This window comes from Oncorhynchus mykiss, chromosome 13, assembly GCF_057628025.1.
Source record: "Oncorhynchus mykiss isolate SJ-2025 chromosome 13, ASM5762802v1, whole genome shotgun sequence".
NCBI lineage: Eukaryota > Metazoa > Chordata > Actinopteri > Salmoniformes > Salmonidae > Oncorhynchus > Oncorhynchus mykiss.
In genome coordinates this window covers 16,804,040-16,828,232 of record NC_143034.1, presented here as the reverse complement: position 1 = coordinate 16,828,232, position 24,193 = coordinate 16,804,040, and the positions used below count along the sequence as shown (strand labels likewise).

General features: G+C 46.2%; 1 long non-coding RNA gene and 1 pseudogene across 2 annotated transcripts; both read right to left on the bottom strand.

Annotated features, from left to right (window-relative positions):
- Positions 1 to 4,152: 4,152 nt before the first annotated feature.
- Positions 4,153 to 5,402, bottom strand: LOC149978750 (uncharacterized). The gene is made up of 4 exons (XR_016485720.1): positions 5,383 to 5,402; positions 5,266 to 5,305; positions 5,062 to 5,142; positions 4,153 to 4,898 (listed from the first exon to the last, which is right to left on the bottom strand). It is a non-coding gene; the product is annotated as an uncharacterized LOC149978750 (long non-coding RNA).
- A 2,361-nt stretch (positions 5,403 to 7,763) lies between these two features.
- LOC110485588 (sialoadhesin-like) lies at positions 7,764 to 21,845 on the bottom strand (annotated as a pseudogene). Its single transcript, XR_016485455.1, has 9 exons — positions 21,442 to 21,845; positions 21,066 to 21,278; positions 20,292 to 20,628; positions 17,519 to 17,757; positions 8,853 to 9,116; positions 8,664 to 8,751; positions 8,547 to 8,586; positions 8,343 to 8,423; positions 7,764 to 8,199 (listed from the first exon to the last, which is right to left on the bottom strand). The product of XR_016485455.1 is annotated as a sialoadhesin-like (transcript).
- Positions 21,846 to 24,193: the final 2,348 nt, after the last annotated feature.

The window sequence follows — 24,193 nt, the reverse complement described above, 5'->3', positions numbered from 1 at the left end:
TTGCTATAGGTCACCAAGTGCTAACAGTCAGTATCGAAATGATATGTGTGAAATGCTTGATGGTGTATCTGATGTAAACAGAGAGGTCTACTTTTTGGGGGACCTGAATATTGACTGGTTTTCCTCAAGCTGTCCACTCAAGAGGAAGCTTCTCACTGTAACCAGTGCCTGTAATCTGGTTCAGGTTATTAATCAACCTACCAGGGTGTTTACAAACACTACAGGAACAAGATCATCTACATGTATCGATCACATTTTTACTAAAAGTGTAGAACCATTGGCTGCAGTTGGAACCATTGGCTACCCTTTGGATACAGTGATCACAATATAATGGCTATATCCAGGAAAGCCAAAGTCCCAACAGCTGGGCCTAAAATACTGTATTAAAGATCATACAAAAGATTTGCTGTGACGTGACTCTTATAAGTGTAATTAACAAAATATCAAAATCCCCATCAAAATCCATCTGTTAACAATAGAGATATATTTTTAATGGGCTGCGTGTCAATCCACCACATCCGCCGATGTCGCCCTTCCTCATCTGTGCTGAAAGGTGGCAGAGCTAGAGTGGTGTTTGTCAGATCATGGGACATCCCGAAAATTGGTCTTCTCACAAAATCGTATGCACAATAGCATCCGAAGGGTTTGGCCTTTAAACTCTGACCTCTCTGGGGCTTAGACTCTAGAGGGTTTTATTAACCTGGTTGATCATCTCATAAGTCCCTATACAGGAGTAACTGTCTGAATAATAACTATTGACAGAGTATTGTTGGGAAGTGGGCTCATCTAGACGTTGTCCGTTCTTGTACCAGATGTAGGTGGGGTTGTCAGTCAGAGTACAGGTGGTGATACAGGTCAGTGTCTTCTGTCCCTCTGCAGCAGGAGTCACCTTCACCTGCAGACCTGAAACAATATGTATAAAACCACATACACCTCTGTGTTAACAGAATGGTTAATATATTTTCTCCTGTAATTCATTATGATTTACAGTTGTATCATACAGGGTAGTATTACCTGTGACAGACAGAGTTGTTCCTGGGAAACTATGACCCCATTCAAAGTTGTGAGTTTTAAAAGTGAAGCTATACTCAGCTGAGTCCTCCTCTCTCAGATCTGAGATTCTCAGGGTGGAGCGACCTCTCTCCTTCTCTTCAGCATACTGTATCGAACTTCTTCTTCGTCTGATGAGGAGTAGGAAGGATCGGACCAAAATGCAGCGTTGTAAGTGTCCATGATAATTTATTATCTCAGAACACCAAAAATAGAAAATAACAACGTGAAGGAACGTAATGAAAATCTAAACAGTCCCGTATGGTGCAAACACTGAAACGGAAAACAACTACCCACAACCCATAGTGGGAAAGCAGGCTGCCTAAGTATGGTTCTCAATCAGAGACAACGATTGACTGCTGCCTCTGATTGGGAACCATACCAGGCCAAACACATAGAAATATAACACACAGAACAAAACAGAATGCCCACCCCAACTCACGCCCTGACCAAACTAAAAGAGAGACATAAAAAAGGAACTAAGGTCAGGACGTGACACAAACCAGAGTGATGATGTGACGATATCATAACCACTGTCATAAGTACAGGATATGTCCACTGTTGACCCCTTCAGGGCACATATTCTCTTCCTGGTGTAAAACACTCTGATGCAGCTCTGACCCTGAACACCTGTAATATAATGACATGCCATGAGGACCTTGTCTTAGTTCTTTATAGAAATGCTAATAGTTGTCAAATGACACAGAAGTTATACAGTATATACAATTCTGAATTAAAGAAACACTCACACACTGCAGGAGAGAGGAGATCCTCATGGCCTTTTACAGCACAGGAGTAGCTGTCTTCATAGTTACTGGAGACTGGGTCTTTGTACTGGGAGGAGGTGCTCTCATCTAGATGTTGTCCGTTCTTGTACCAGATGTAGGTGGGGTTACCAGTCAGAGTACAGGTGGTGCTACAGGTCAGTGTCTTATCCTGATGTCCACCAGTTACCTTCACCTGAAGACCTGGAGAAAAACAATATCACTGTAAATCCCTTTATCACTGACTTAACACTCTAATACAAATAAGAAAGAAATCCTATGTTATACAGACATAAACCAAGAAAATTTTCCAGAACTAAATGGAATTCAACAGTTTAACTATATTGAATGTTACTGTACACATTATAGTGATTATACATTACAGACCCATTTCCTCACACTAACAGCATTTGTCCACACTTTGTTGCCGTACTCTACTTGCTGAGTGTGAATGGAAACCACAGAAAGGACCTAAGTGTTACTCAGTGAGGTGTAAAAGACAACTATTCCAGAAAATAAGAAGCCCCTAACAGACGATGTCACTGAACACACAGAATAACATTAAGATAACATTACTAAAACATTATGAATGAGATCATACCTGCTACAGACCAGAGAAAGACCACCAACACACTTCCTGCTGTTCTCAAGGACATTGTTGCATCTCCCACCCTGCAGTCTTAGAAACATAAACAACAACTCACTCTATAGCTGGTGAATAACTCCACCTGATACATTTAAGTAGAAACTGTAAATGGGGTACAGGGCCTCATTACTGAAAATGAACCAGGCTCATATTGTGTTGTATTGTGCTATATGGTTGTCTATGTGAATACTGTCTGTCTGTAAGTCTATTGCACTATGTATGTAATGTGTGTGAGGTGTTGCATGTCTGTTGCATGTCTGTCTACGTCTCTCTATTTAAGATGATATGCTGTAATAATTTAACCAAATAACCTAACCAAATAGAGAAATAAAACGTCTCTCTAAGGTCAGGGCGTGACACTGAGACAGTGTTTACTGCATAACTTCCGGTGTTTCAAACAAAGTCTCTTGACATAGATTGCAAGGTTAAGCAATGGCCTGATGCAAGGTTAAGCAATGGCCTGATGCAAGGTTAAGCAATGGCCTGATGTCCTTGTTCAACTTCAATGGCCATCAGGCAAAGCGAGGATTCGGAAACAACTGTGTACTCTGTCAACGGTACTGACAAACATGTCATTATTCTGTAGTATATTTTGTAGTAATAACTGGACGGTTTGAGCCCTGAAAGCTGATTGGCTAACAGCCATGATATATTTAAGCAATATTGCATGAGAGCCCATGTGTTATGATGACATTTTTATCATGGCTGTGAGTGTCATAGCCTTAAAAGCAAAGTCCTCTGGGTTTTGTTGTACCGTAACCACACAATACATGATTCATCTGTATCCAGGCATGCTGAGTTGCGTTGTGCATAAAAGCCTGTACTACACCCTCCACTTCTTAAGGACCGAACCCCTTTTTTTCAATTTTCGCCTAAAATTACATACCCACATTTAACTGCCTGTAGCTCAGGACCTGAAGCAAGGATATGCATATTCTTGATACCATTTGAAAGGAAACACTTTGAAGTTTGTGGAAATGTGAAATGAATGTAGGCAAATATAACATTAGATTTGGTAAAAGATACAAAGAAATAAAAATCAGTTTTTTGGTATTTTCTTTGTACAATCATTATTGAAATGCAAGAGAAAAGACATGATGTATTATTCCAGCCCAAGCACAATTTAGACTTTGGCCACAAGATGGCCGCAGTGTATGTGCAAAGTAGACTGTAGACTGATCCAATGAACCATTGCACATCTGTTCAAGATGTTGTATCAAGACTGCCCAAATGTGCCAAATTGGTTTATTCATACATTTTCAAGTTCATTATTGTGCACTCTAGCCTTTAGCACAATGCAGATGTTGCCTGTAATCCATGGCTTCTGGTTGGGATATGTAGGTACGGTCACTGTGGGGACAACGTCGTCGATGCACTGATTGATGAAGACAATAACTGAGGTGGTATATTCCTCAATGCCATTTGATGAATCCCGGAACATGTTCCAGTCTGTGCTAGAAAAAAAGGTCCTGTAGCGTAGCATCCACGTCATCTGACCACTTCGTATTGAGCGAGTCCTGGGTACTTCCTGCTTTAGTTTTTTCTTGTATGCAGGAATCAGGAGGATATAATTATGGTCAGATTTGCCAAATGGAGGGCGGGGTGCTCTACTCTACTGTATTGTGGGATACTTGTATAAATTCATCTTTTTAAGATTTTCAAGTTAACAGATGATAAAGACAGACTAGGCTGTAATATTTAAAGCAACATTTTATTGCTTTAAAGTTTAAAACATTTTATTGTCTTAAACTTTGAGCTAATTCACAACAAAATGCATAGTTTACACTGAATCACACTGTATTGGAAATAATCATAAAAAATGTCACCAGAAATCAAGTGTGATTGTGATATTAATATTCATAAATGCCATGGCACAATAATGTCTGACAGCAATACAAAGTCAGTCAATTAACACATCAGGAGCAACTAGGTGCGAAAGCAAAACATGTTAAAAGCTGTTTTCAATATTATAGATATTTTACAATGGGGAAATGTCCCATTGTAAAAGAGTAGAAGTATAATCCATCTTATTTATCTTCAATATATATAATTAACGTTACAAGGAAAAAACATTAAACTTCAATGTTTGCGGAGAAGTTAAAGTTCATTGTCTGGAAAACCTAGGCCCAAGTTCTGCATAGATTATTTGAATGCAAGGTTCTGTGGTGGTTGTCTTCAATCCAGGTTCTGTGGTGGTTCTCTTCAGTCCAGGTTCTATGGTGGCTTAGTATCTATTTGAGGGGGATGTGTCACTGGGTGAGTCTCTCACATTCTGAACAAAGGCACACTGAAGGAGCACTTTATACACCACTTCATAAAATGTTTAGGAACAAACACAAACACACACACACACACCTACTACCAGGGTGTAACTCTGGTGACCTGATATTCTTCTTCAGAGATGTGCACATGTCACTGTTAGGGTCAGGATGGACACTCTGTAGAGAGAGTGAGAGAGGGAGGGTGTGAGGGGGGGAGGGTGTGAGGGAGGGAGGGAGGGAGGGAGGGAGGGAGGGAGGGAGGGAGGGAGGGGAAATGCATGAGCACTTTGAGACACCTCTATCATTTTCTCTAAACACAAACACATAATAAGAGACTTACAGCCAGAGTGTCGTAGTCAGTTGAACTGGTCTTCACGTTCAGACCTGTGTACGTGTCACTGTTAGGGTCATGGTGGACACTCTGGAGAGAGCGGGAAATGGAGAGAGAACATAGTAAAAGTGAAAATAGTGTGAAAGAGACTGTCATGATACAGTAGATTAATGTCACCAGGTGTGAAGGTGGAGGTGTAACTGATATAATCACCTGTGTGTCTGTTGTGGCATCACTTCCTCCTGTGGATCTCCTGTAAAGAGGAACAGAGCTGACCTCTAGTGGAGGTTGATGTGTTACTAATGCAGTATATCTCAATGAAAGACTCACCTCTTCAGAGTGCAGTAGATGGTGACTAGAAGAACTCCAGCAGTCAGGACAGCCCCCACCCCCATTACAGGAACCCAGGGAAACACTGCTGCAGGATCAGGGGTTGAAGTGTCAATAGGTTAGAACATATATCTGTTAAATCAGTCATATCACAGAGCACCCGAAATAGACAAAACATGACATACTTACACATGACATTAATATGGACAGGGATGGAAGTCTCTGTCCCTTTAATGTTTCTAGCTTCACAGTAGTATTCTCCTCTGTCCTCAGAGATGATGTTAGTGATGCTGTAACTCTGTCCTGATGCTTTTGGTGAGGCTACGTTCTTCTTGTACCAGGTGTATTTGTCCGCAGGTGGGTTGGCATCACTGCTGCAGGTCAGAGTCACTGAACTGCCCTCCACTATTTCACCAGAGGGACTGACTGACACTGAGGTGTTCTTTGGTCCATCTGGTGTAAAAGACATTTGATATAGTAAAAGTACAAATGAGGTCAGTTAAATATTATATTAACTTTCCACAAATGTACAGTTGAAGTCGGAACTTCACATACACCTTAGCCAAATAAATTTAAACTCAGTTTTTCACAATTCATGACATTTAATCCTAGTAACAATTCCCTGTTGTAGGTCAGTTAGGATAACTACTATTTTAAGAATGTGAAATGTCAGAATAATTGTAGAGAGAGTGATTTATTTCAGCTTTTATTTCTTTCATCACATTCCCAGTGAGTCAGAAGTTTACATACACTCAATTAGCATTTGGTAGCATTGCTTTTATATTCTTTAACTTGGGTCTGTCACGTTCTGACCTCTATTTCCTTTGTTTTGTATGTAGTTTGTATGGTCAGGGCGTGAGTTGGGTGGGCAGTCTATGTTTGTTTTCTATGATTTGGGTATTTCTATGTTTCGGCCTAGTATGGTTCTCAATCAGAGGCAGGTGTCATTAGTTGTCTCTGATTGAGAATCATACTTAGGTAGCCTGGGTTTCACTGTGTGTTTGTGGGTGATTGTTCCTGTCACTGTGTTTGTTGTCACAGGATAGGACTGTTTTGCGTTTTCACATTTCTTGTTTTTGTTAGTTTGTTCATGTGTAGTGATTTATTAAAACATGAATAACCACCACGCTGCGCTTTGGTCCGCTTCTCTTCCTCCTACAGACGAACGCCCTTACAGAATCACCCACCACAACAGGACCAAGCAGCGTGTCAACAGGCAGGAGCAGCAGGAGAAGCAACAGCGGCAGCAGGAGATACGTAGTAAGGAATTCTGGACATGGGAGGAAATCCTCGACGGGAGAGGACCCTGGGCTAAGCCAGGAGAATATTGCCGCCCCAAGGCCGAGCTGGAGGCAGCAAAAGCAGAGAGGCGGCATTCTGAGAAGCAAGCACGGCGGCGCGGACGGAAGCCCGAGAGTCACCCCCAAAAATTTCTTGGGGGGGGGCACAGGGGGAGTGTGGCAGAGTCAGGAGTCAGACCTGAGCCAACTCCCCCCGTTTATCGTGAGGAGCCAAGGAGGAGCTCAGAACCAGAGCTGGTGTTGGAGGTGAGCGAAGCAGAGACTGTGAAGGAGTTAATGGGGAAATTGGAGGAGAGTGATATGAGGGACTTGCTGGTTTGGTGCATGAGGCACGACATTCGCCCGACGGAGCGTGTCAGGGATTTAATGGCACCGGGGTCAGCTCTCCATACGCATCCTGAGGTACGAGCGAGGGGTCTGGTGAAGACTGTGCCAGCCTCACGCACCAGGCCTCCTGTGCATCTCCCTAGCCTTGCACGTCCTGTGCCATCTCAGCACTACAGTGCTCCTAGCAGTGCTAACTGTGGCGGGCGTGGTGCTGGTCAGGCACCGTGTTATGCAGTTGTGCGCACGGTGTCCCCAGTACGCGTGCTTAGCCCGGTGCGCTACATCCCAGCCCCCCACATCTGCCGGGCTAGGGTGAAGATCCAGCCAGGGCGGTTGGTGCCAGCCCTGCTCTCAAGATCTCCAGTACGCCTTCACGGTCCGGTCTATCCGTCACCACCTCCACGCACCAGCCCTCCGGTGGCAGCTCCCCGTACCAGGCTGTCTCTCCGGCCCATCCTTGCAGGGGCTCTCTCCTCTCCAGCGCTGCCGGAGTCTCCCGCCTCTCCGGCGCTACCAGAGCCTTCCTCCTCGCCAGTGCCGCCCGTCAGTCCGGCGGTTCCAGAGCCTTCCTCCTCTCCAGCGCCGCCAGTGCCGCCCGTCTGCCCAGCGCCGCCAGTGCCGCCCGTCTGCCCAGCGCCGCCCGTCTGCCCAGCGCCGCCAGTGCCGCCCGTCTGCCCAGCGCCGCCAGTGCCGCCCGTCTGCCCAGCGCCGCCAGTGCCGCCCGTCTGCCCAGCGCCGCCAGTGCCGCCCGTCTGTAAAAGAGTAGAAGTATAATCCATCTTATTTATCTTCAATATATATAATTAACGTTACAAGGAAAAAACATTCAACTTCAATGTTTGCGGAGAAGTTAAAGTTCATTGTCTGGAAAACCTAGGCCCAAGTTCTGCATAGATTATTTTAATGCAAGGTTCTGTGGTGGTTGTCTTCAATCCAGGTTCTGTGGTGGTTCTCTTCAGTCCAGGTTCTATGGTGGCTTAGTATCTATTTGAGGGGGATGTGTCACTGGGTGAGTCTCTCACATTCTGAACAAAGGCACACTGAAGGAGCACTTTATACACCACTTCATAAAATGTTTAGGAACAAACACAAACACACACACACACCTACTACCAGGGTGTAACTCTGGTGACCTGATATTCTTCTTCAGAGATGTGCACATGTCACTGTTAGGGTCAGGATGGACACTCTGTAGAGAGAGTGAGAGAGGGAGGGTGTGAGGGGGGGAGGGTGTGAGGGAGGGAGGGAGGGAGGGAGGGAGGGGAAATGCATGAGCACTTTGAGACACCTCTATCATTTTCTCTAAACACAAACACATAATAAGAGACTTACAGCCAGAGTGTCGTAGTCAGTTGAACTGGTCTTCACGTTCAGACCTGTGTACGTGTCACTGTTAGGGTCATGGTGGACACTCTGGAGAGAGCGGGAAATGGAGAGAGAACATAGTAAAAGTGAAAATAGTGTGAAAGAGACTGTCATGATACAGTAGATTAATGTCACCAGGTGTGAAGGTGGAGGTGTAACTGATATAATCACCTGTGTGTCTGTTGTGGCATCACTTCCTCCTGTGGATCTCCTGTAAAGAGGAACAGAGCTGACCTCTAGTGGAGGTTGATGTGTTACTAATGCAGTATATCTCAATGAAAGACTCACCTCTTCAGAGTGCAGTAGATGGTGACTAGAAGAACTCCAGCAGTCAGGACAGCCCCCACCCCCATTACAGGAACCCAGGGAAACACTGCTGCAGGATCAGGGGTTGAAGTGTCAATAGGTTAGAACATATATCTGTTAAATCAGTCATATCACAGAGCACCCGAAATAGACAAAACATGACATACTTACACATGACATTAATATGGACAGGGATGGAAGTCTCTGTCCCTTTAATGTTTCTAGCTTCACAGTAGTATTCTCCTCTGTCCTCAGAGATGATGTTAGTGATGCTGTAACTCTGTCCTGATGCTTTTGGTGAGGCTACGTTCTTCTTGTACCAGGTGTATTTGTCCGCAGGTGGGTTGGCATCACTGCTGCAGGTCAGAGTCACTGAACTGCCCTCCACTATTTCACCAGAGGGACTGACTGACACTGAGGTGTTCTTTGGTCCATCTGGTGTAAAAGACATTTGATATAGTAAAAGTACAAATGAGGTCAGTTAAATATTATATTAACTTTCCACAAATGTACAGTTGAAGTCGGAACTTCACATACACCTTAGCCAAATAAATTTAAACTCAGTTTTTCACAATTCATGACATTTAATCCTAGTAACAATTCCCTGTTGTAGGTCAGTTAGGATAACTACTATTTTAAGAATGTGAAATGTCAGAATAATTGTAGAGAGAGTGATTTATTTCAGCTTTTATTTCTTTCATCACATTCCCAGTGAGTCAGAAGTTTACATACACTCAATTAGCATTTGGTAGCATTGCTTTTATATTCTTTAACTTGGGTCTGTCACGTTCTGACCTCTATTTCCTTTGTTTTGTATGTAGTTTGTATGGTCAGGGCGTGAGTTGGGTGGGCAGTCTATGTTTGTTTTCTATGATTTGGGTATTTCTATGTTTCGGCCTAGTATGGTTCTCAATCAGAGGCAGGTGTCATTAGTTGTCTCTGATTGAGAATCATACTTAGGTAGCCTGGGTTTCACTGTGTGTTTGTGGGTGATTGTTCCTGTCACTGTGTTTGTTGTCACAGGATAGGACTGTTTTGCGTTTTCACATTTCTTGTTTTTGTTAGTTTGTTCATGTGTAGTGATTTATTAAAACATGAATAACCACCACGCTGCGCTTTGGTCCGCTTCTCTTCCTCCTACAGACGAACGCCCTTACAGAATCACCCACCACAACAGGACCAAGCAGCGTGTCAACAGGCAGGAGCAGCAGGAGAAGCAACAGCGGCAGCAGGAGATACGTAGTAAGGAATTCTGGACATGGGAGGAAATCCTCGACGGGAGAGGACCCTGGGCTAAGCCAGGAGAATATTGCCGCCCCAAGGCCGAGCTGGAGGCAGCAAAAGCAGAGAGGCGGCATTCTGAGAAGCAAGCACGGCGGCGCGGACGGAAGCCCGAGAGTCACCCCCAAAAATTTCTTGGGGGGGGGCACAGGGGGAGTGTGGCAGAGTCAGGAGTCAGACCTGAGCCAACTCCCCCCGTTTATCGTGAGGAGCCAAGGAGGAGCTCAGAACCAGAGCTGGTGTTGGAGGTGAGCGAAGCAGAGACTGTGAAGGAGTTAATGGGGAAATTGGAGGAGAGTGATATGAGGGACTTGCTGGTTTGGTGCATGAGGCACGACATTCGCCCGACGGAGCGTGTCAGGGATTTAATGGCACCGGGGTCAGCTCTCCATACGCATCCTGAGGTACGAGCGAGGGGTCTGGTGAAGACTGTGCCAGCCTCACGCACCAGGCCTCCTGTGCATCTCCCTAGCCTTGCACGTCCTGTGCCATCTCAGCACTACAGTGCTCCTAGCAGTGCTAACTGTGGCGGGCGTGGTGCTGGTCAGGCACCGTGTTATGCAGTTGTGCGCACGGTGTCCCCAGTACGCGTGCTTAGCCCGGTGCGCTACATCCCAGCCCCCCACATCTGCCGGGCTAGGGTGAAGATCCAGCCAGGGCGGTTGGTGCCAGCCCTGCTCTCAAGATCTCCAGTACGCCTTCACGGTCCGGTCTATCCGTCACCACCTCCACGCACCAGCCCTCCGGTGGCAGCTCCCCGTACCAGGCTGTCTCTCCGGCCCATCCTTGCAGGGGCTCTCTCCTCTCCAGCGCTGCCGGAGTCTCCCGCCTCTCCGGCGCTACCAGAGCCTTCCTCCTCGCCAGTGCCGCCCGTCAGTCCGGCGGTTCCAGAGCCTTCCTCCTCTCCAGCGCCGCCAGTGCCGCCCGTCTGCCCAGCGCCGCCAGTGCCGCCCGTCTGCCCAGCGCCGCCCGTCTGCCCAGCGCCGCCAGTGCCGCCCGTCTGCCCAGCGCCGCCAGTGCCGCCCGTCTGCCCAGCGCCGCCAGTGCCGCCCGTCTGCCCAGCGCCGCCAGTGCCGCCCGTCTGCCCAGCGCCGCCAGTGCCGCCCGTCTGCCCAGCGCTTCCAGAACCTTCCTCCTCTCCAGCGCCGCCAGTGCCGCCCGTCTGCCCAGCGCCGCCAGTGCCGCCCGTCTGCCCAGCGCCGCCAGTGCCGCCCGTCTGCCCAGCGCCGCCAGTGCCGCCCGTCTGCCCAGCGCCGCCAGTGCCGCCCGTCTGCCCAGCGCCGCCAGTGCCGCCCGTCTGCCCAGAGCCGCCCGTCTGCCCAGCGCCGCCCGTCTGCCAGGAGCCGCCAGTGCCGCCCGTCAGCCAGGGGCCGCCAGTGCCGCCCGTCAGCCAGGGGCCGCCAGTCAGCCAGGGGCCGCCAGTGCCGCCAGTCAGCCAGGGGCCGCCAGTAAGCCAGGGGCCGCCAGTGCCGTCAGTCAGGCACCGTGTTATGCAGTTGTGCGCACGGTGTCCCCAGTACGCGTGCTTAGCCCGGTGCGCTACATCCCAGCCCCCCACATCTGCCGGGCTAGGGTGAAGATCCAGCCAGGGCGGTTGGTGCCAGCCCTGCTCTTAAGATCTCCAGTACGCCTTCACGGTCCGGTCTATCCGTCACCACCTCCACGCACCAGCCCTCCGGTGGCAGCTCCCCGTACCAGGCTGTCTCTCCGGCCCATCCTTGCAGGGGCTCTCTCCTCTCCAGCGCTGCCGGAGTCTCCCGCCTCTCCGGCGCTACCAGAGCCTTCCTCCTCGCCAGTGCCGCCCGTCAGTCCGGCGGTTCCAGAGCCTTCCTCCTCTCCAGCGCCGCCAGTGCCGCCCGTCTGCCCAGCGCCGCCAGTGCCGCCCGTCTGCCCAGCGCCGCCAGTGCCGCCCGTCTGCCCAGCGCCGCCCGTCTGCCCAGCGCCGCCAGTGCCGCCCGTCTGCCCAGCGCCGCCAGTGCCGCCCGTCTGCCCAGCGCCGCCAGTGCCGCCCGTCTGCCCAGCGCCGCCAGTGCCGCCCGTCTGCCCAGCGCCGCCAGTGCCGCCCGTCTGCCCAGCGCTTCCAGAACCTTCCTCCTCTCCAGCGCCACCAGTGCCGCCCGTCTGCCCAGCGCCGCCAGTGCCGCCCGTCTGCCCAGCGCCGCCAGTGCCGCCCGTCTGCCCAGCGCCGCCAGTGCCGCCCGTCTGCCCAGCGCCGCCAGTGCCGCCCGTCTGCCCAGCGCTTCCAGAACCTTCCTCCTCTCCAGCGCCACCAGTGCCGCCCGTCTGCCCAGCGCCGCCAGTGCCGCCCGTCTGCCCAGCGCCGCCAGTGCCGCCCGTCTGCCCAGCGCCGCCAGTGCCGCCCGTCTGCCCAGCGCCGCCAGTGCCGCCCGTCTGCCCAGCGCCGCCCGTCTGCCCAGCGCCGCCCGTCTGCCAGGAGCCGCCAGTGCCGCCCGTCAGCCAGGGGCCGCCAGTGCCGCCCGTCAGCCAGGGGCCGCCAGTCAGCCAGGGGCCGCCAGTGCCGCCAGTCAGCCAGGGGCCGCCAGTAAGCCAGGGGCCGCCAGTGCCGTCAGTCAGCCAGGGGCCGCCCGAGCAGCTGCCCCTCTGTCCAGAGCAGCTGTCGCCCCTCTGTCCCGAGCAGCTGCCGCCCCTCTGTCCCGAGCAGCTGCCGCCCCTCTGTCCCGAGCAGCTATCGCCCCTCTGTCCCGAGCAGCTATCGCCCCTCTGTCCCGAGCAGCAAATCGCCCCTCTGTCCCGAGCAGCTATCGCCCCTCTGTCCCGAGCAGCTATCGCCCCTCTGTCCCGAGCAGCTATCGCCCCTCTGTCCCGAGCAGCTATCGCCCCTCTGTCCCGAGCAGCTATCGCCCCTCTGTCCCGAGCAGCTATCGCCCCTCTGTCCCGAGCTGCTATCGCCCCTCTGTCCCGAGCTGCTATCGCCCCTCTGTCCCGAGCTGCTATCGCCCCTCTGTCCCGAGCAGTTGTCCCTCTGTCCCGAGCAGCTGCTTCACCTCTGTCCCGAGCTGCCCCTCTGTCCCGAGCAGCCCCTCTGTCCATTGGGGTCATTGAGAGGGGTGGCCATGGTGAGTAAGCCAGGGAGGCGGACAATAAGGCGGACTAAGACAATGGTGAAGTGGGGTCCGCGTCCCGCGCCAGAGCCGCCACCGCGGACAGACGCCCACCCAGACCCTCCCCTATAGGTCAAGGTTTTGCGGCCGGAGTCCGCACCTTTGGGGGGGGGGGTACTGTCACGTTCTGACCTCTATTTCCTTTGTTTTGTATGTAGTTTGTATGGTCAGGGCGTGAGTTGGGTGGGCAGTCTGTTTGTTTTCTATGATTTGGGTATTTCTATGTTTCGGCCTAGTATGGTTCTCAATCAGAGGCAGGTGTCATTAGTTGTCTCTGATTGAGAATCATACTTAGGTAGCCTGGGTTTCACTGTGTGTTTGTGGGTGACTGTTCCTGTCACTGTTTGTTGTCACAGGATAGGACTGTTTTGCGTTTTCACATTTCTTGTTTTTGTTAGTTTGTTCATGTGTAGTGATTTATTAAAACATGAATAACCACCACGCTGCGCTTTGGTCCGCTTCTCTTCCTCCTACAGACGAACGCCCTTACAGGGTCAAACATTTCGGGTAGCATTCCACTAGCTTCCCACAATAAGTTGGATGAATTTTGGCCCATTCATAACGATGGTCATTATGGCCAAACAGTTGTTTTTGTTTCATTAGACCAGAGGACATTTCTCCAAAAAGTATGATCTTTGTCCCCATGTGCAGTTGCAAACCGTAGTCTCGCTTTTTTTATGGCGGTTTAAGGAGCAGTGGCTTCTTCCTTATTGAGCTGCCTTTCAGGTCATGTCGATATAGGACTCGTTTTATTGTGGATATAGATACTTTTGTACCCGTTTCCTCCAGCATCTTCACATCACATTTTAACTTTGCTGTTGTTCTGGGATTGATTTGCACTTTTCACACCAAAGTACGTTAATCTCTAGGAGACAGAACGCATCTGCTTCCTGAGCGGTATGAAGGCTGCGTGGTCCCATGGTGTTTATACTTGAATACTATTGTTTGTACAGATGAACGTGGTACCTTCAGGCGTTTGGAAATTGCTCCCAAGGATTAACCAAACTTGTGGAGGTCTACAATCTTTTTCTGAGGTCTTGGCTGATTTCTTTTGATTTTCCCATGATGTCAAGCAAAGAGGCACTGAGTTTGAAGGTAGGCCTTGAAATACATCCACAGGTACACCTCCAATTGACTCAAATGATGTCAATTAGCCTATCGGAAGCTTCTAAAGCCAGGACATCTGAAATTGTGTAATTTTCCAAGCTGTTTAAAGGCACAGTCAACTTAGTGTATGTAATCTTTTGACCCACTGGAATTGTGATACAGTGAATTATAAGTGAAATAATCGGTCTATAAACAATTGTTTGAAAACGTACTTGTGTCATGCACAAAGTAGATGTCCTAATAGACTTGCCAAAACTATACAGTGCCTTGAAAAAGTATTCACCCCCCTTGGCGTTTTCCTAATTTGTTGCATTACAACCTGTAATTTAAATGGTTTTTCGTCAAAAATAGTCAAAATTGGTGAAGTGAAATGAAAAAAATTACTTGTTTAAAGATATTAAAAAGAAATTCAAACGGAAAAGTGGTGCGTGCAAATGTATTCACCCCCTTTGCTATGAAGCCCCTAAATAATATCTGGTGCAGCCAATTACCTTCAGAAGTCACATAATTAGTTCAATCTAAGTGTCAGATGATTTGTCACATGATCTCAGTATATATACACCTGTTCTGGAAGGCCCCAGAGTCTGCAACACCACTAAGCAAGGGGTACCACCAAGCAAGCGGCACTATGACTACCAAAGAGCTCTCCAAACAGGTCAGGGACAAAGTTGTGGAGAAGTACAGATCAGGGTTGGGTTGTAAAAAAAATCATAAACTTTGAACATCCCATGAAGCACCATTAAATCTATTATTAACAAATGGAAGGAATATGGCACCACAACAAACCTGCCAAGAGAGGGTTGCCCACCAAAACTCACAGACCAGGCAAGGAGGGCATTAATCAGAGAGGCAACAAAGAGACCAAAGATAACCTAGAAGGAGCTGCAAAGCTCCAAAGCGGTGATTGGAGTATCTGTCCATAGGACCACTTTAAGCTGTACACTCCACAGAGCTGGGTTTTTGGGAAGAGTGGACTGAAAAAAGCCATTGCTTAAAGAAAAAAATAAGCAAACAAGTTTGGTGTTCACCAAAAGGCATGTGTGAATAGTTATGCACGCTCAAGTTTTCAGTTTTTTTAAATTATTTCTTGTTTGTTTCACAAGGAAAATATTTTGCATCTTCAAAGTGGTAGGCATGTTGTGTAAATCAAAATTTACAAACCCCCCCAAAATATATTTTAATAGCCTACCGGGTGGCGCAGTGGTTAAGGGCGCTGTACTGCAGCGCCAGCTGTGCCACCAGAGACTCTGGATTCGCGCCCAGGCTCTGTTGTAACCGGCCGCGACCGGGAGGTCCGTGGGGCGATGCACAATTGGCCTAGCGTCGTCCGGGTTAGGAGGGTTTGGCCGGTAGAGAAATCCTTGTCTCATCGCGAATCCTGTGGCGGGCCGGGCGCAGTGCGCACTAACCAAGGTTGCCAGGTGCATGGTGTTTCCTCCGACACATTGGTGCGGCTGGCTTCCGGGTTGGATGGCGCTGTGTTAAGAAGCAGTGCGGCTTGGTTGGGTTGTGTGTCGGAGGACGCATGACTTTCAACCTTTGTCTCTACCGAGCCCGTACGGGAGTTGTAGCGATGAGACAAGATAGTAGCTACTAAAAACAATTGGATACCACAAAATTGGGGAAAAAAAGGGGTAAAAAAAAATATATATATATTTTAATTCCAGGTTGTAAGGCAACAAAATAGGAAAAATGTCATTTAGAGATGCCTGCCAAGAGAGTAGCTTGGATGAAAGGTTCCGAGAGGTGCCCAGAGTAAACGGCCTGCTCCTCAGTCTCAGTTGCTAATATATGCAAATTAGTATTGGATAGAAAACACTCTGACGTTTCTAAAACTGTTTGAATGATGTCTGTGAGTATAACAGAACTCATATGGCAGGCAAAAACCTGAGAAGAAATACAAACAGGAAGTGAGAAATCTGAGGTTGGTATATTTTCAACCCATTCCCTATTGAAATCACATTGGGATATTCTTCCTAGGGCTTCCACTAGATGTCAGCTGTCTATATAAGCTTGAATGAGGCTTCTACTGTGTTGTGGGACTGAATAAGAGGGGAATGAGTCAGCTTACTGGCAGAGAGCCATTTCCTGGTCACGAGCATAGCACATGATATCTTCCTGTGTTCCGTTCCTCCTCAAGACACAAAGGAATTCTCCGATTGGAACTTTATTGACGATTTATGATAAAAACATCCTAATGATTGATTCTGTACTTAGTTTGAAATGTTTCTTCGACCTGTAATATAACTTTTAGAAGTTTTTTCCGAAGAAATGGTCGACCAGCACCAGCGTTTGGATAAGTGTACCAAACGCGCTAACAAAAGTAGCTGATTGGACATAAATAACAGACATTATCGAACAAATCAAGCATTTATTGTGGACCTGGGATTCCTGGGAGTGCATTCTGATGAAGATCATCAAAGGTAAGGGAAAATGTATCATGTAATTTCTGGTTTCTGTTGACTCCAAAATGGCGGCTAATTGCATTATATTTCTGAGCGCCGTCTCAGATTATTGCATGGTTTGCTTTTTCTTTCTTTTTTTTTTTATCTGACACAGCGGTTGCATTAAGGACAAGTATATCTATAATTCCATGTATATAACTTGTATTATCTACATTTATGATGAGTATTTCTGTTGAATCGATGTGGCTATGCAAAATCACTGGATGTTTTTGGAACTAGTGAACGTAACACGCCAATGTAAACTCTTTTTTGGATATAAATATGAACTTTATCAAACAAAACATACATGTATTGTGTAACATGAAGTCCTATGAGTGTCATCTGATGAAGATCATCAAAGGTTAGTGAATAATTTTATCTCAATTTGTGATTTTTGTGACTCCTCTCTTTGACTGGAAAAATGGCTTGGTGGTGGCTTGGTGGTGTCTTGGTGGTGACCTAACATAATCGTTTGTGGTGCTTTTGCTGAAAAGCATATTTGAAAATCGGACACTGTGGTGGGATTAACAACAAGATTACCGTTTAAAACGGTATTACATACATGTATGTTTGAGGAATTTTAAATTATGAGATTTCTGTTGTTTTGAATTTGGCGCCCTGCACTTTCACTGGCTGTTGTCATATCATCCCGTTAACGGGATTGCAGCCCAAAGAGGTTTTAACAAGACATTTGTGGAGTGGTTGAAAAGCAAGTTTTAATGACTCCAACCTAAGTGTATGTAAACGGCCGACTTCAACTGTACACCTCCACACAATTACTCTTAGATTCACCCTTTTATTGAGGATGATCAATTCAAGTATCATGTGGAGCTAATGTCTGTCAATACAATGTTATAATACCAAACTAAAGGTTTAAACTTACATCTGACCGTGAGAGTCTCTTCAGCAGAGGGGAGATCCTCATGGCCTTCTACAGCACAGGAGTATCTGCCTGTATCCTCACTGCTGACTGAGAATAGGCTATAGACAAGAGAGTAGGTGTTGCTGTTTGGTATAGGTTGTCCATTCTTATACCAAATAAATGCTGCGATTGGGTCCAGTGTACATTTGGTTCTACATGTCAGTGTGACACTCACTCTCTGACACAGATGTAGGAACCATCTCCAACACAACATCTAGAGTAAAAATAAAACAATTAATATTGTCCTCCTATCCAGTGCATTCGAAAAGTATTCAGACCCCTTGACTTTTTCCACATTTTGTTATGTTACAGCCTTATTCTAAAATGTATTCAAATAATTGTTTCCCTCATCAATCTTCACACAATACCCCATAATGACAAAGCAAAAACAGGTTTTTAGATTTTTTTTTTTACAAATGAATTAAAAAAATACATTTATTTACATAAGTATTCAGACCCTTTGAAATGAGACTCGAAATTGAGCTGAGGTGCATCCTGTTTCCATTAATCATCCTTGATATGTTTTTACAACTTGATTGTGGTACACCTGTGGTAATTCAATTGACTTGAAACGATTTGGAAAGGCACACACCTGTCTATATAAGGTCCCACAGTTGACAGTGCATGTCAGAGCAAAAACCAAGACACGAGGTCGACGGAATTGCACGTCGAGCTCCGAGACAGGATTGTGTCGAGGCACAAATCTGGGGAAGGGTACCAAAACAATTCTGCAGCATTGAAGGTCCCCAAGAACACAATGGCTGCCATCATTCTTAAATGGAAGAAGTTTGGATCCACCAAGACACTTCCTAGAGCTGGTCGTCTGGCCAAAGTGATCAATCGGGGGAGAAGGGCCTTGGTCAGGGAGGTGACCAAGAACCCGATGGTCCCTCTGACAGAGCTCCAGAGTTCCTCTGTGGAGATGGGAGATCCTTCCAGAAGGACAACCATCTCTGCAGCACTCCACCAATAAGGCCTTTATGGTAAAGTGGCCAGACAGAAGCCACTCTTCAGTAAAAGGCACATGACAGCCCGCTTGGAGTTTGCCAAAAGGCACCTTCCCAATGACTGCCCTTAATAAGGTAATTATAGTAATAGCATCTTGTCAGGCTGTATCACTGCCTGGTACAGCAACTGCTCCGCCTGCAACTGCAGGGCTCTCCAGGGGGTGGTGCGGTCTGCCAAATGCATCACCGGGGGCACACTGCCTGCCCTCAAGGACAACAACAGCACCTGATGTCACAGGAAGGCCATAAAGATCTTCAACCACCCGAGCCACAGCCTGTTCACCCCGCTATCATCCAGAAGCTGAGGTCAGTACAGGTTGGTCAAAGCTAGGACCAAGAGACAGAAAAACTACTTCTCTCTCAAGGCCATCAGACTGTTAAATAGCCATCACTTCAGTTTTATTGATCTTCTGATCTTGTTTGAAGATAATGTTCTATGCACTGATCTTTACAGAAAACCTACTGATCGTAAAAGTTTGTTCCCTTGAAAAACAGTTTGCTCTTCAGCCAATTCTGTCGAATCAAAAGAGTTTGTAAAAAAAAAAAAGACAGAAATATGGCTGAGACGCAGAGAACATTCAAGGAGAGGGGGTACAAAAATGGTCCCATTAATACAGTCATTGAGAAAATTCAAAACATAACGAGACATGACCTTTTTCAAGGTGCACTGAACAAATTAAGGGAATCGTTCAAACATTGGCACATTCTAAGATCCATTGATAGTATCGGTAATGTGTTTTAGGACCTTCCCTTGGTCGTATTCTCATGGGGCAGAAACCTCAGAGATCAATTGGTAAACTCTGATTTACCACCCCAAGATATCCCTGCACCACGTCTATTTGCGCCCCTAATGGATGGAAACTACAAGTGTAAGGGAAACAGATCCCAATCAAAGGTGTTATCACGTGCTCCACTAAGGCAGTTATTTATCTTATAACTTGTCCTTGTGGTAAAAATTGTGAATAATAAGTATCGTAGCACCATTAGGTGCAAAAACTCGTCTCTGCGTTATATTGGCATCGAACATGTCACCCTCCCTAGGAGAGGGGGTGACCTCAACAATTTATTGTTAAAACGAGAGGCTGCCTGGATCTTTAATTTAATTTAAAGACCCTTGCTCCCTTCAGTCTCAATGTGGACTTTGATCTGAAGCCATTCTTGTGATTATTATGTGTATTATTATATGTATTATTATTATTATGTTTGTGGGCTTATGTGGCCAAATTGTATCTATGACTGTACGCTATCCATTTATGTTTTTTGTATGCTATTTTAATATATGAGAGTTGACCAATGATATCAGGCCACACCCGGTCATGATTACAGACACCTGCATGTGTCTTTTGACACTATATACATTTGGAAAGTTGAGTAATAAATACAGTATAGTAGGCCTAGCCTATAGAAAGCTGATGGGATCCTCCTCTTTTCAATAGAGGCCATCACTCAGTTTTCTCACGCAATTGTACAGCCTATAGAAATGTTGCACAACATGAGCTCATGTTTGGTTAGATTTTCGATCACATTTGCATTGATGTCAGAGTTATTAGAGGGACAAAATATTGCTGAGTACCAGGCAGTTAGAAAGGCTACTAACGACCATCAGAAGCATCTGAGCTTGGAGAAGGCTAATTATCGTGACTAAACGGTCACGCGGAATTTGACAGGCCTCATGACTCATGACTGGCTGTGTGGTGGTAATATGGTCACCGTAACAGATGTGTGACAGATTACCTGTGACAGTCAGGGAGACAGGTGAGCCAGCAAACTTTTCTCCAGATGTTATCAATCTGAATCTGTACTCAGCAGAGTCACTCAATCTCAGGTCTGTGATTCTCAGGGTACCCTCACTCTTCTTATCCCCAAGGTACTCTATATGACCCTCATATCCTGGCACTGAGCTCAGATCTTCAGGATCCATATCAGACTCCCATTTAGTAAACCAGAAAGTTGTTTTGATCTCATGATCAATGGGATATGTGTAAGAGCAGGATATGTCCACTGTTGACCCCTTCAAGGCACAGATACTCTGATGGGTGTAAGTCACAATCCAACAGTTCTTACCTGAAATACAAAAAGACAACAAAACACCTTACATAAATATTTCATTGCAATACCTACCAGTATACACTCATGTTGTTAATAAAGTAGGAAAACAATTAGTAGTGAAAACCATAATGATATGCTGTGAAAGTAACCAGGAAGTGACTACTCTTTCAGCGTTGTAGTTTTTAAACTTTAAAAATAAATAAAAATGAAAGGGTGTTCAATGTGTCAACATATTGAGTAAAGGTCTTCATAAAAGGCATCTGGTAGAAGTAAATTCACCCACAAACATGAATATATCTTATGAATTTGATATACAATCTTGAAGCCCTACGAAGATATGGAACTAAAGCAGAAGTGGACGGCACATTAACAGCAAATAAAATTATAATCATCTCACAACCGGAAACAACATTTTATTTGTAAGAAAATTGTATTTAAAAGTCCACACTCACACACTGCAAGAGAGTGGAGATCCTCATGGCCTTTTACAGCACAGGAGTACCTGTCTGTATCACTAAAGGAGTCTGAGTACAGGCTGGAAGTGTCCTCCTTTACTTTGTGTCCGTTCTTGTACCAGATGTAGGTGGGGTTGTCAGTCAGAGTACAGGTGGTGCTACAGGTCAGTGTATTATACCAAAATCCAACAGTCAACTTCACCTGAAGACCTGGAGAAAAAACAATATCACTGTAAATCCCTTTATCACTGACTTATCACTCTAATACAAAGATGGAAGAAATAATATGTTATACAGACATAAATACAAACCAAGACAATTGTCCTGAACTAAATGGAATTCAACAGTTTAACTATATTGAATGTTACTGTACCTGTGACAGACAGAGTGACTCCAGGACTGCCCATATATTTCCCTGATTTGTCATAAATCTGAACTTGTACTCAGCAGAGTCACTCTCTCCCAGGTCTGTTATTTTCAGGCTTTGACCATTCTTCTTGTCTCCATGATACTCCAGACGACCTGAATACTCTGGGTCCTGACCTAGACTGTCAGGTTCTACACCAGTCCCCAATTCAGTGAACCAGAAGGCTGTTGTGACTTTATGACCACTGGGATATGTGTAAGAGCAGGACAGCTCCACTGAAGACCCCTTCAAGACACAGATTCTATTCTTGGTGTAAGTTACACTCCAGCCATCCTGACCCAGCACCACTGAAAAAGTCATGCAACACAATTGTATCAAAATTAAGCCAAGGTCTGTTGGCACAGACTAAGGGACGGATCGAGAGACAACAGATCAAGGTGTGCTGTGCTACTATAGTTAGTGAGGCCTGGCCTACCGTAAAACTTCAATTAGTTTGGGCGTTTTATTTGATTACCGGTAAATAACTGAACACAACAAATGCTTTATTACAGACAGGCTTCTACTTGAGCCAGGCATCTATTTCCTTAATGTACACAGCTCTCGCTCATTTGCATAGTTAGTTTCATTCCAGCATTCACTTCCAGCATTTTAATACATTTCTTAATTTCCTTCACTAACATGTTAGGGATACATCACAATTTATTGGGGGGTCCAAAATAGGGGAGGGTTATCAAACTTGTTTAGTTGCTTTGGGGAGGGTTGTCAAACCTTTTAGTTGCTTTGGGGAGGGTTGTCAAACCTTTTAGTTGCTTTGGGGAGGGTTGTCAAACCTTTTAGTTGCTTTGGGGAGGGTTGTCAAACCTTTTAGTTGCTTTGGGGAGGGTTGTCAAACCTTTTAGTTGCTTTGGGGAGGGTTGTCAAACCTTTTATTTGCTTTGGGGAGGGTTGTCAAACCTTTTAGTTGCTTTGGGAAGGGTTGTCAAACCTTTTAGTTGCTTTGGGGAGGGTTGTCAAACCTTTTAGTTGCTTTGGGGAGGGTTGTCAAACCTTTTAGTTGCTTTGGGAAGGGTTGTCAAACCTTTTAGTTGCTTTGGGTAGGGTTGTCAAACCTTTTAGTTGCTTTGGGGAGGGTTGTCAAACCTTTTAGTTGCTTTGGGGAGGGTTGTCAAACCTTTTAGTTGCTTTGGGAAGGGTTGTCAAACCTTTTAGTTGCTTTGGGGAGGGTTGTCAAACCTTTTAGTTGCTTTGGGAAGGGTTGTCAAACCTTTTAGTTGCTTTGGGGAGGGTTGTGTGTTTTTTTATTGGCCACAGGGGAGAGTAGTGTGTTGTATCTCTGGATAAAATTAGTTTTTTGCAGGTTTACTTTATAATGTCTTCCATGCTAGCTAAATGTCCTCCTCATCTTGTATGCGCCTCCCCTATATCAAGGTGTTTTGGTACTTCCATTGTGCACTACGCTTTTACACACACTAACTTTTACTATACCACAGGTCAGTATAGTCTACCTACCACAGGTCAGTATAGTCTACCTACCACAGGTCAGTATAGTCTACCTACCACAGGTCAGTATAGTCTACCTACCACAGGTCAGTATAGTCTACCTACCACAGGTCAGTATAGTCTACCTACCACAGGTCAATATAGTCTACCTACCACAGGTCAATATAGTCTACCTACCACAGGTCAGTATAGTCTACCTACCACAGGTCAGTATAGTCTACCTAGCACAGGTCAATATAGTCTACCTAGCACAGGTCAGTATAGTCTACCTAGCACAGGTCAGTATAGTCTACCTACCACAGGTCAGTATAGTCTACCTACCACAGGTTAATATAGTCTACCTACCACAGGTTAATATAGTCTACCTAGCACAGGTCAGTATAGTCTACCTACCACAGGTCAGTATAGTCTACCTACCACAGGTCAGTATAGTCTACCAGTCTAACTGTCTATCCTGCCCTAAATCCACCATTCATAGTGACAATAGTGGTATGTGGATTGTTTGTCCAGATCTGTAATAGGCTAATTAGCAATCATACCACCCATAAAATCAGTCAAAGCTGCACACATTTTCAATATGAATTCACATGAACAAATAGGAATAGCTGATAGGCAGCAGAGAGACCAGGTGCATCATTGCGCAAGAAAGAACATGAGACACACAGTTTAAAAAGCCCCCCAATGATCTTGTTTAGGGACGATCCTACCTAGACTATACTACCAAACAACAACACAATGATCCTACCTAGACTAGACTACCAAACAACAATACAATGATCCTACCTAGACTAGACTACCAAACAACAATACAATGATCCTACCTAGACTAGACTACCAAACAACAACACAATGATCCTACCTAGACTAGACTACCAAACAACAATACAATGATCCTACCTAGACTAGACTACCAAACAACAACACAATGATCCTACCTAGACTAGACTACCAAACAACAACACAATGATCCTACCTAGACTAGACTACCAAACAACAATACAATGATCCTACCTAGACTACCAAACAACAACACAATGATCCTACCTAGACTAGACTACCAAACAACAACACAATGATCCTACCTAGACTAGACTACCAAACAACAATACAATGATCCTACCTAGACTACCAAACAACAACACAATGATCCTACCTAGACTAGACTACCAAACAACAATACAATGATCCTACCTAGACTAGACTACCAAACAACAACACAATGATCCTACCTAGACTAGACTACCAAACAACAACACAA